Source organism: Oreochromis aureus, linkage group 3, assembly GCF_013358895.1.
Source record: "Oreochromis aureus strain Israel breed Guangdong linkage group 3, ZZ_aureus, whole genome shotgun sequence".
Lineage (NCBI taxonomy): Eukaryota > Metazoa > Chordata > Actinopteri > Cichliformes > Cichlidae > Oreochromis > Oreochromis aureus.
Window position 1 is genome coordinate 87,124,739 of NC_052944.1, and position 12,449 is coordinate 87,137,187.

Here is a 12,449-nt window from a genome sequence, read left to right on the forward strand (position 1 = left end):
CCTTACCTTGTTGATTCCAAACAATTTTGGATACCTTGTTTAGTTTCTCTGAGTGGATCAAGATACTGCGACTTCTTTTCTTGTGGGTAAATGACCTACAATAAAATTGGGTGGAGAATGACATGTAATAATTCAATATTTAAGATTATCTGCATACCATGCATTTGTCTTACAAAACTGATTTGATGAATATTGTAAATGCAATTATTTTTTTAGTGACCCTCCATCTATAATGCACATTGGCAGAGTTTTACTTTGTAAATAAATAAAACCTAAAACAACATTTAAATATATACGTCTTTGCAAGTAACAGGGCTTTTCAAAGTTTTGCAAGTTAGTTTTGGCCAACCTTTCGTAGGCCTACTCGACTCCAACATTGACAAATTATTCCAAAATCTCCGGTCACGTGTGTTTTCCTCGTCAATTATGCAAATTAGTTCACGTTGTGCGCACGAACCGAAAACCAGAGTGCCTCTGAGCTAATTAGAAGATTACTTTACAATTTGTTTTCGAAAATAACAAACACCACAAGAGGATGGAACCAGACGAGTACAAGATTTTGGTTGCATATAAACTGAAAGGCGAGTATCCAGCGCTTTTCATGAAGAAAGAGAAGTTTCTTCTCCGACGAAAAGCTGCTATTTACGACATTGAAGGTAATAACAGCAACTTCGTAGCGTTTATAAATGTCATCAATACATATATATTAACACATATACAAAGGCATAATGTGTAGTCTTAATTTGCACTAACCAATTTAATTAGCTTGACCTTTCTTTGACCTAGTTAACCCCAGTTAATAGGCACATGGGCGTTTTTTAAAGTAAAAGTTTTAAGGTTTGCTATTAAGTAGACAGCGTTAACTAAGAACTGTTTTTGTCCTTTTATATCTTAACTACAATATATTATGTCGTAATTACTTTTGGAGTGGTATGTGCCACACCCTTTTTCGCAGGTGCACCCACTGTTATGTCTTTATGTCTTTAAATTACATATGTGGAAAATTACTGACAGCAGGAAATGTGGAATGAAACCACTTTGAAGTGATATTTGTATTAAAAATAACTCCATGATATCTGAAGGCCATTAGTTATAATGGCTTTACACATCCATCACTTTTTTTAGTATCACTAATACAGTCTTGTGTGTGGCATAGTCTTTTTGGCTTCTGAAGTAGTCATACTGTCATAAATATAGAGAACCAGTCCAATAGTCACCCCAAAATTATATCACATACATAATTGATTCATTACATTCAAGGTGTATTGTCATGACTTTTACCACATATGGACCTGTGGTTTAAACAGCTATGATAAACTTTTCTATTTTCTTGTTTATGTTTAGGGGAGCAGCTGTTTTACTGGTGCTACAAAGGCACAGACAAAACCATAAAGACAAAGGTAGTCTGTGGGGCTGATGAGGCAAGCACAATTTTTTCAGATTTCCATGCCAGTCCTACTGGGGCTCATTGCGGGCAAACAAAAACAAGAGAAGCCATTTCAAAGCGGTTCTACTGGCCAGGGATGTCAGTGGACATCAATAATTGGGTGGGTACTCCAAAACAAACTCTATGTAATTCTACTACAGCTAACCTATTTTAAGGGGAACACAGCAATGTTTCTGTATCTCTCATAATAAGTTATGTAAACCTTGATCATCAACTCTTGTGTTTCTTATTGAATTGCTTTTATTTTTGATTAGGTTTCCCAGTGTGCACTTTGCCAGGCAAGTGCTCCAACAATTAAAAAACCAGTGGAATACATTCCGATAAAGGTTAGTCATCGACCATAGCAAATAATCACATTTAATCACACAATTTCAGTATTATTAACTTAACTATGATTGTGTTTTTAAGGTCTCTCAGCCATTGGAACTGGTTGGGATGGACCTTATTGGAAAACTTACTGAAACCAACAATGGACATCAATACGTATGTGTTTTTATTGATTATTTTACAAAATGGCCACAAACATACCCTTTAAAGTCAAAATCAGCTGGGGAAGTGACAAGCTGTCTCATAAAATTTGTCCACCAGTTCGAAGCCCCAAAAAGGATTCTTACTGACCAAGGCAAAGAATTTGTCAATTCTATAAGTACTTTAGTCTTTGGCAAAAATATGTGAACTCATATTTGAATAATTTTTGGAAAATGGTTCATTTTCTGTTCTTTATAAATCTATTTTTGAGATATTAGTATGACAGCTGTTTATTTAAATTCTTATTGTAATGTGTATATCAGTCAGTGTGTATATCTGTCAGTGTATATTACTTGCTTTTGCAGCTCAACAAAAGGGTTTGCGGATTGTTAAAAATTAAAAGAAGCCTCTGCTCCCCCTATCACCCACAAACAAATGGGCTGGTGGAGAAAATGAATGGCACCATCCAGAGGTATGGGGGTTCCCTTCAACCAAAACATGAATGCATGACATTAAATTATTAAAAAATGTAAATGATCTTTCATATGAATGTCTTTTATGTGCTTTCATTGTCAGAGCTCTGTGCAAAGTTGTTGGCGACCATCCAGAAATGTGGTATGAGTATCTGGATGCTGTAATGTTTGGAATCAGAACTAAAAAGCAAGTGACCACCAAATACTCACCTTATTACCTAATGTTTGGCAGAGAGGGTCGCTATCCTTCCAAAATCCCAGAAGAGTTCAAGGTATGTCTTTCTGTCTGTGACAAACTACACGAAAATCCCACACAATGAAACGTTTTTAGTTTTTGAGGTGCAGGGAGATCAGTTTCAATGGATGCTACGTCACCACCATAAAAGCACTACACCACTGAATATTTTTATGGATTGTTCAAACCCTCAGTAACAGTTTTCTTCATGTCCAATCAATCCCAAGATACACTGAATCTTTGCCAGCAATACATTGTGTCTTAAAACCTTACCAAAGACAATGTAAATTTTCACCGTATTTCTCAGTTCTTTTATGTATTATCTGTGTATCTTACACAAATTATAGTAATGATAGACATGTCTTTTGATTCAAAGGTTGATGAGAGTGTGGAAGACATTGTGGGGCAGGAGGAGCTGTCGGAAGACATTCAAAAGCATCAAAAGCTGTTGGAACTGTTGAAGGACAATGTGGTCAAAGCTCAGGAAAAAAAAAAAAAGAAATAGAAATAATTACTTGTCAGTCAGTTAAAATAATATGTACGAATTCATAAAAGTACAGATTGTGTGTGCATTTATGATCATGATATTAACCTCCCACTGGATGAGTGTGATCACACCTTGATCAACTAGTTTATTTGTTCTTATACAGTTATGTTCTACATATATATCTGATTGTTAAATTCAATACTTTGCTGTAAATATTTTACCGAGAGTGGCTAAAGTTTCAACCTTAGCAGCCGCCTGGGCCACCACTATTGTTTAGCTGAATTACCTACCTAATGTGTTTTTGTTACAAGGGGTTTTTTAGGCAGGTTTTTACTTTAATGTTTTGGGGTTTTGTATGGTCTCTTACCAAAAATTTTACTCATACTTACGCAACTGTTCAGACAGCTGCCTGGTCTAGGCTGTATCTTACTATTATACCCATGTACAGAGCTTCACCACATTGAAATGCAGGAAAGTGTTCAGAAATTTCTAGCGTTGAATACCATGACACTTACCTGTCCAAGATATTCACATAAAAAACTTAAATTATGGTCCATCTAACTTGTATATCTTGGAATATTAGAGGGATCAATTCACCCATTAAGAGGAAAAAAATCCTGACATACTTAAAGAGGCAGAGAGTAGATATCGCTTTTATCCAGGAGAGTCACCTCACAGACGCTGAACATTTAAAATTACGAAGAGACTGGGTAGGCAATGTTTTTTACTCGTCATATACTTCTAAAGCTAGAGGCGTTACCCTGCTTATTAATAAACACCTAAACTTTCAACTAAATTCAGTTGAAAAGGATAAAAATGGCAGATTCTTACTTGTAGATTGTGAAATAAATAGAAATAAGATAACTTTGGTAAATATATATGGGCCTAACTACGACGATCCTTTATTGTTTAACAATTTGATAATGAAACTGGCTACAATTGAGGGCCAGTATATTATGGGTGGAGATTTTAATTTGGTCCTAAATCCTTCTCTGGATCGGTCCTCACCCAAAACAACTTCACTATCCAAGGCAGCAATAGCACTGAACCAGGGTATGAAGGATATAGGCATAATTGATGTGTGGTGAAACCTTCATCCAGGCCAGAGGGATTTCTCCTTCTTTTCACCAGTACATAACACACACTCTAGAATTGATATGTTTCTTGTACCACAAAACATGATGGCAACAGTGATAGATTGCTCTTACTTAGCAACTACCTTTTCGGACCATAATCCTATCAAACTCTCCTGGGCTATCAATATGTCGCAACCTGCAACCTACAGGTGGAGGTTTAAAAACTATATGCTAGGAGACTCTGACTTTATTTCATATATGAAGATTAAAATTGAAATATTCCTATATGCCAACTCAAATTCCTCCTCACATGCCAATATCTGGGAAGCTCTCAAAGCCTACATGAGAGGTATGGTTATGTCATACAGTGCCAATAAGGCTAAAAAAATTAGAGAGAAGATAACTAAATTGGAGATTGACATTAAAAACCTGGAGCAGGAATATATTGCTACCAAAAAGGAAGAATACCTCAATATATTAACAAAAACAAGGTTGCAATATGATAATCTATGCACCAGCAGAGCGGAAGCAGCCATGGCCAGAACTAGATATCACTACTACGAATTTGGAAACAAAACAAGTAAATTACTGGCCTGGCAAATTAAGAAAGAAACATCTGATAAATTTATACGGACAATATTAACGGAAGATGATGAACTCCTTGATGAATCAGCACTCATAAATGCTGAGTTTAAACGGTTCTATGAAGATCTGTATAAATCTGAGCAAGGGGTCGACAGTACTGCTGCAAAAAGATTTATAGATGGAATAACGCTTCCTAAATTATATAATGAGGACAAAGAACTGCTTGATGCAGATATATCTGAGATGGAGGTACTTCGAGCCCTCAAGTGTTTGCAAAATAATAAGACCCCTGGACCTGATGGATTCCCAGTCGATTATTATAAGGCTTTCTCTAATGAATTATTGACACCACTTACAAATATGATTAAAGAAGCTTTAGAAAATAATAAATTACCAGAATCATTGGAAATTGCAACAATCACATTACTTCCAAAACCGGGCAAGGATAAACAGAGATGTGAATCTTACAGACCCCTTAGCCTCTTAAACGCAGATTATAAAATATTATCTAAAATAATCGCACTTAGATTGGAAGACATTATGCCTAAGATAATAAATGCTGACCAAACAGGCTTCATTAAAAACAGGCACGGAGCAGATAATGTGCGACGTTTGCTCCATATACTGAATACTGCCCAAAAGAACCAAGATCCACTGCTAATAATCTCAATGGACGCTAATAAAGCATTTGACAGGATTGAGCCAAACTTTCTATTTCAGGTAATGGAAGCTATGGGCTTTGGAGAGAAGTTCACCCGCTATGTTAGGATACTTTTTAATGCCCCCAGAGCCAATATCATAACAAATGATGTGCTCTCAGGCACTTTCTCTTTAACTAGAGGCTGTAGACAAGGTTGCCCAAGCTCCCCCTTGCTCTTCGCGATTGCGATCGAACCATTAGCAGTTGCTATTCGTACTAGTGCCTCTATATTTGGAATTAAATTTGGCACAAGTGAACATAAACTTTCTCTATATGCGGATGACCTCTTACTATACATAACGGACCCTCTTAAATCAATTCCCTCTTTAATGAAGTGTCTTAAAGAATACAGTGCAGCCTCAGGATATAAGATAAACTATACCAAAAGTGAGATTATGCCATTAAATATACAAGATAGCCGTATTAGAGCTCTTACTGACCCATTACAGTGGTGTAATGGCTTCACGTATTTGGGTATACAAATTGGTAAATCCGAGGATCAAATATTCAAACTAAATTATATCAAACTATTGGAGCAAACCAAACTTAATATTCAGAGATGGATGGATTTTCCATTATCTCTCATAGGGAGAATTAATGTTATTAAAATGAACACCTTGCCTAAGTTCATTTACTTATTTCAATGTCTCCCTACAAATGTCCCTAAAAGTTTTTTCAAAGAGCTTAACAAACTTATAACCTCCTTCATATGGCAAAAGAAAAATCCAAGAGTCAAACTCTCCTCTCTACAGGCCCCATATTCAAGGGGAGGACTTAATTTACCAAACTTTAGGAACTATTATCTTGCCTCTCAGTATCGATCAATCTGGATCTGGCTACATGCAGAGAGGAGTGAGGCTAGATGGGTTCCAATAGAACAACATGAGGTGAACCCCATACTATTAAAAGAAGTCCCATTTTTAGGTACAAAAAAATGTCTATCCAAGCTCACAAATAATTTGATAATATTGAACACCTTCTGCGCCTGGCAAGAAGCCCACTCACTTCTGAAAATAAATATTTCTTTTCTTAGAAGGACACCCCTATGGGGTAACCCTGATCTCTCTTATCATATTGCTGACCCAATATTGCGGGGATGGAAGGACAGAAATATTCGAACTGTTGCTGACTTATATAATAATGATACATTTATTGACTTTCAACAACTAAAGGAAAAATTCAAACTCTCAGGACAAAGTTTCTTCAAATTTTTACAAATAAGAGATTGGGTTAAAGAGAAACCAAAGGGTTATTCCCGAGATTCCAAAAGAAACTCCTCTTGAAACCCATCTTTGCACCAAACCATGGAAATCAATAAAAGGAATAGCATCTTCTATATATGCTATTATCAATGAAAAGTTACCTGACTATAACAAAATGTCTATAAAAAGAAAATGGGAAACAGACTTGGGGCATATCTATGAAGAGGTAGAATGGTACCATTTATTGGAACAGGCACAGACCATGTTAATTTCTACAAAACACAGGCAAATGCAATTTAATATACTTCATAGGACATATTATACCCCTTATAGGTTACATAAAATTGATAATAATTATTCCCCCAAATGCTGGAGATGTAAGGTGAGAGATGGTGATCTGCTGCATATGCTGTGGAATTGTCCAGTGATAGAAGAGTTTTGGAGACGGGCTATTGAAATAATCTCAAAGGTAACGGAGATCCATATTGAATCGGACCCAAAACTATGGATTCTAGGTGACACAGGTTCTATTAATGTAAATTACCATAAGAAATATTTTATTTTACTTGCGAGTACTGCAGTGAAAAAATGTATTCTGCTACAATGGAAATCTGAAAACTCTCCAACACTGAGACACTGGATTAATGAACTAGCGTCCTACTGTACACCTGAGAAGATATCACATAGTATAAAAGGGAAATATGGAACCTTTGAAAAAATCTGGGGCCCCTTCCTGGCAGTACTACCATCTCTGGACCTAACAGATCAAAGAGGTATTAGCTGCAGTTTTACGCAGTTTTATCGTGGGGGATGTTGATTACTGTGCATGAGAGGTGTAAATATGGGCTGTCTGGATATACGAATGTGATGAGGTTGAGAGCCATACAGGGGTAAAGGGGTGGGGGGATGGTGGGAGGGGTTTACATGATGTGCTCTGTGCTTTTTGTTTTATTCACCTTTTTTTTTTTTTTTTTTTTTTTTGAGTTCTTTGTTCGTTTATTTGTTTGTTTTTTTAATTTTTTTGTAATTATTAATTTTGGTATATTATTATTATTATTATTATTATTATTATTATTATTATTATTATTGTTGTTGTTGTTATTATTATTATTATTATTATTATTATCATTATCATTATTACTATTATTATTATGATTATGCTTGTATTTTCTGTGTTTGGTTTTCAGGTGTCTGAGGTTATCCTTGAAAGACACAGATACAAGAGTGTGCACCTGGGAGTGCTTCTGTGGCCAAATGGCCGGTCCTGTTGTGGTTACTTGTTGATACTTGCTCTGTCCCATAGCTGTGAGTTTTCTGTTTGTTTGTTCGCTTTGTTAGTTTGTTTGTTTTTGTTTATTTTGCAATTTAAAAATGAAAAATAAAGCTTATAAAAAAAAAAAAAAGCTCAGGAAAAAACAAAGGGCAAAATAAAAATGATGAAGAGAGATGTCGTCTTCAAAGTTGGTGACAAGCTTTTAAGAGCTAACATAAGAAGCCAGCAGAGGAAAGGGGGAAAACTTGAAGCAAACTTTTTAGGCCCTTACATTATTACAGCAATCCAAGGTAAAAGTGCAGATCTTCAGGATTCCAATGGGACAATCATTCCAAAAGTAAATATTGACCAACTAAGGTTAAGCAAAGACAGCATGCCAAGAGTGCCACACCGGGGTTTAAAGAAAACAGCAGCCACATTACTAACAGCACAACCTGGTCCAGCAGCACCACAAGCTGCAGCAGCACCAGCATCTGCTCTAGCTCCAAAGACTACAGCAGCACCAGTGGCGGTTGCACCACCACCACCACCTCCTCCTAGAGCTACTCAGGCTACAGCACCAATGGCACCACTTGCATCACTACCAGTTCAAACACAACATCCATCTCCAGTTCCACAAGGTATAGCAACAACGGTATCAGATCCAGAGTCAGGAGCAACAGCACAGAAAGCGAACAAACCACCAGAACCAGCCACAAGTGCTACAGCACCAGAACACGCTACAGCTCTACAAACCAAATCCCAAACAGCAGCAGACCCAGCCTCACAGACCACAGCAGCAGACCCAGCCTCACAGACCACAGCTCCAAATGCTACAACCACACAAGCCTCACAGATTACAGCCCAGCAATCTACAGCACAAACCATGGAAGCAACAGTTCCACTTGTGACACCAGCCCCAGCAACAGCCGCACAAGCTAGCCCTGCACCACCTCCAGCATCACCACCTCAAAGATACACTGAACCTGTTGCAGAGAAATGTAAATAAATATAATATTTTTTTAAAAAGGACTTTTGTTCCTATGACAGTGTTTGTTTCAGTACTCTGTAGATCATGGCATAGCAAATTTTACACCTTTAACCAGATTTTTGTAGGTATATTTCCTAAAAGAATCTTTAAATTCAACAATATGGTAATGTTTAAAAAAAAACTTCATGGTGCAAAACAGTATAGAAAACTTGTAAAAGGATGTAAGCCACATGTGTAAAATTACACAAATGAAAAAGTGAGTCCTTCAAAACTGTGAATCTTTCTTTTGTTGTTGTGTAACCCAGAATGTTCATGATTGATATTATACATCTGATGTACACTAAGAGTGAAAAGTTTGGACACACCTTCATTTTAATATTTTTTCTTAATTTCCTTGTCTATTTTGTAGATTCATTCTTCATTAGAACTCAAGGCATCAAAACTATGAATGGACACATATGGAGCACTAACCCTAACACAAATGATGTAGTAAACCAACAAGTATAAAAGACCCAAAAATATTTTTTATATCTTAGATTCTTCAAATTAGCCACCCTTTGCTTTGATCACTGCTTTGCGCACTCTAGGCCTTTTGTCAGTGAGCTTCATGGGGTAGTCACCTAAGATGATTGTCACTGCATGAAAAGCATGAACACACAGAAAAACACTGAATGGGAAGGTGTGTCCCTAATTTTGACTAGTAGTGTATGTTCATCATTTTCTTATTTTCTAAAATTGCTGTCATATATGCTGTTAGTGACATAGAATGCCCACTACAAGCAGTATATTAATGTTGTGATGATGACTGCCTGCCAGCAATAGTTTGAAAGATCAAATACTCTTTAAGATGCTGTTTTTAACGGCCCAGAAATTGACACTCTATTTTAAAGATAATAATAATAGTTTTGGAGGAGAAAAATAACATTTTTCCAGAAATGGTTTTGTAATAGTAAAGGCTACAGGTGCAAGCCTTGAACATGAGTATTTTAAAACATATTCATGTAGCTTCAAGAAAAAACATAATTAATCTCTTTTTCTCATTACTTCTTGTAGATATAATGGATGCCTGGGGTGGAAAGAGTCCTCATGTTCTACTCTCAAAAATTGGTGCTTACAAATTATTCTACTGGGATATCCAACAAATTGGTCCGGACATGGAGTTGGAAAGTGAGATACAGTGATCTTTACTGACAACAATGCAACTATCAGTGTTTTATTACTTGACAACAGTTAAAAAATGTTTACATTTTGTATTCGCAGTCTATTAATGCATATCTTGCGATCATGGTGAGACAATGCAATGGCCATAATTCAGCAAAAGCAGCATTCATTGATTCATTTTCAATGACTGCCATTTGGAAGAGAAAAGCTCCAAGACTCAAGGTAGGTATCTCTAGAAAGAATCTTGTGTGTATTGTTTAAGTACCTCGGATCATATCCACATCCAGAATTAGATTGGATAACAGCTTATGGAGAAAGAATGAATTGAGACTGGGGTTTGTAGATGTGGATAGTTTATTAGACTTGCCAGTTCTCTTTTGTTCTCTGCTTGTCTGGTTTCCTCCTTATTTTGTACACACTTCAATCAATGCTGAAATTTGCAAACATTTGGGCTAATACCTCTTTTGAAATCATCAACACTGTGTTAAAATCTCCCAATTCTTTTAATCTTTGGGCTGAAGGAAGGACAATACTCGGTGTATAAATGCTCAATCAACCATTATTTATTTCCATACAATTCAACACTTTTGAGCATAAACCATCATGATGGGGAAACCTGCATGCAGAGGGTCACAGCAAATCTCAAACTGGTGGAGGGTTACTCAGCCTCTTATAGCCTCTAGTGGCCCCCACCTAGTCGTAAAAGCCTAAACATTCACATTCTTTCTCTCACACGGCGCCTAAGTTATGACCTCGGCTCCTTGTTTTATCTCCTCCTGATAAGATGGGGCAGAAAACCTCTCTGGTATGTTCTGTTCTCTTCTAATCAGACAAATAAGGCCATGACTCTCTGAAAACGGTATTTCTTATAACTCAGCAGTATAATGCATCATAAAACAATATCATTCATTCACAATAAATCAGCAGTCTAATCTAATACAAATCAGTTTAATAAATCTAATAGTTATCACCTCTTCAGAAGAATAAAGCAAACTAAAACTACATAATAATTTCACAATCATTAATCAGGGGTATAACATGGCATAAGATAATATAATAATCTCACAACTGCTTCATCTCTTAAATAGGTACCTTTTTATTCTCAAGTGATTCATATGTCACTGTTGAAGAGGCTTAAGAAAGCATTAAACATTATTCTGCAGATGGTACAATGATCGTGTTGAAAATCAGTGAAAATGAACTCCATGTCCAAAAGAAATCCTTAGAAAGACCTTTATTAGTTTTGGAGGAAGTAATGTGCAAAACCACTTATAAAAAATATAAGATAGTCCAGCTTCTTGCACAGTTTAAAGAAATGAGGGGTGAATCATGGCTGTTGCAGAGTGCTATATAAGTGGATGATATATAATATATCATAAATTGCTTTAATAAAAAAGGACTCTAAACAACATGTTATTGCATTTCTTTTTTTATCTCTGAAGTTAATATTTTTATTCTTTTGTTTCAATTTAACTCTTAGATGCACACGAAAATGACCCCACAGGTTGTTTTTCTTCAAAATCTTTAAAATGAAAAGTTGTAATATATTCATATTCCAGGTATTCCTCATAAAATATGTTTGTAACATGAGGCCATTGTCAGGGGTTTGTGTCGTGGAGGCGTGGATGAGAGAAGGAGGACCCAAACGCTGGACTCACAGGTAGGTAGGTGAAGGTGGGTGTTTATTGTCGATGGAGTGAACAAACAGAACAGAAGTAGGAAACGGCTGGCTGGCTGGATGACTGACTGAATGAACGAATGATGGACTGACTGACTGAAGGACTGAATGGCTGGCTGACTGAATGCAGGCGGAACCGACAACATAACATCACAATAACATCAATGACACGACAGAGAAGTGGTAAAACTGGGGAACTTAAATACACAGACTGGATGATGACGATAATTGGACACAGGCGAATACACAGCTGAACATAATGAAACAGGAAATGGTAGGAGTGGTGAAAACAGAACATGAACCGAAAACGCTGGGTCAATGACCCAGGAATCCTGACAGTCATTTGTATTTTTATTTATTTTTTCATTAATTTAAAAAAAAAAATGCAGTTTTTGTATCACTACCCCACTCTTCCACAAGTGGGGTCAAAAATGACCCCAAGCAGTTCCTATGGAATCTTCTATGAAATTTTCATTCTTAGCAACTCTGACTGACCCACTTACACATCTGATGGATCAGGAATTATTTTTTACACAGAAACATACATGATTTATAGTCAGGGATGCACATAAGTGGTCCGCAGGTGTGCATTCACTGTCAAAATAAAAGTATTCCTGGAAATTCAGAGAATACACACTTCTTTTGCGGTGGAAGAACAGCAAAGTAATTGCTTACAGAGCTTGGTTCTTCGACA